A 1,427-nucleotide genomic window follows, 5' to 3' on the forward strand; every position below is an offset into this window, starting at 1 on the left:
CCAAAAAAAAAAAAAAAAGAGTGTGAGCTCTAGATTCTTATGGCCTAGGGGTAAAGATGAAGAGAGAGAATCCATTCACAGCCACTGCCAGGAAGTTACCACCCTATAGACACATGAAAAACCTTAATAATAAGTAATGGCTGCCTCCCTGGCCCTCAGTGCCTGGGACATTGTTTCTTTAATTGACTTCCTCTTGGATTTCCACTGTCCCTCTTCCCTATCAACAGACAACCAAACATTCACATTCAGGACAGCACTTTTTCACTTAAAGTAGAGCAAGATGAATATGGTGGAAGAAAGGGGAGGCATAAGTGGATGTGGGGGTATGAGGAAGGAATGAATGAACCACACCTGTTCTTTGAAAGTGCCCTCAGCCTGTGGGGCCCCTTTGTCTGCGTAGATGGAAAGCCTAGGACTTTGTGTCCCCCAAGATACCCCCTCAAGCTGTGAAAGGCCTGTCCTTTGCCTTTGTCAGGTTCCTCTTAGACTCCTGAACCCTACGGTGAGAAGCTGAGGTCAGGGTAAAGCTGCCTTCGTTAGGACTTTACCAGAGATTACCCCTTGGGTGGACTTCCTCTCCTTTTCTGTTCTGCCTATCCAACTCTATTTACCAGTTCTCCTTAGAGCTTTTCCTTAATAAATCATTTGCGTGTGGATCCTAATTTCAGGGTCCGCCTCTGGGAAATCTGCCCTAAAACAGAAATCCTCTAAGAGTTTTTGAAAACTTGCCGCTCTACCCCCAAGGGCAGCATGATGAAAGCAATATCTGATATTGAGGTCCCTGTACTTCCCCACTGGGCTCCGCTGCCTCCAAATGGGTCCAGGCTCCAGGACCAAGTAGAATCTAACGGGAAGTGTGAAGGCTGGGACTTGGCTAGATGGAGAGAGAGTGCACAGGCAGAAGGGAGGACTAGTTCTGCCACCAACTCGCTGGGCAGCCTACTAAATTAGCTTTAAAACAGGGAAGACACTAGCACCTGCTCTATAAGGATTTTTGGTGAGGACTGAATGAGGAAATCTATGTAAAACTCTTAATCCAGTACCGAGCATATTGTAAGCACTTAATAAATGTTAACTGTTATTATTATCCCCTTTTTCTCATTGTATTTTGTGGTTGCCTCTGTTTTATCTCATATCATTGTCTTGTATGTATGTGTTTATCTCTGTCTTTATATGGGGAGACCCTGATGGGCGGGAATCATCTTTGTGGGAAACACAAATCCCTGAGGCCTTACCCAGCAATTCTGGATGCCAAAAATTCAGTAAATACTTACAAAATTAAGCAGAACTGACCAAGGGATATTTCCCAACATTCCAAATAGGAATGGAGGGAAGGAGGAGAAGGAGAAAGAAGAGGAGAGGGAAGAAGAGAAAATATCCTTCCTAAGAGTGCTGCTTCTTTTTCTTTTTCTTTTTTTTTTTTTTTT

This window comes from Otolemur garnettii, unplaced genomic scaffold (assembly GCF_000181295.1).
Source record: "Otolemur garnettii isolate 467f Iridium unplaced genomic scaffold, OtoGar3 scaffold00068, whole genome shotgun sequence".
Taxonomy (NCBI): Eukaryota; Metazoa; Chordata; class Mammalia; order Primates; family Galagidae; genus Otolemur; species Otolemur garnettii.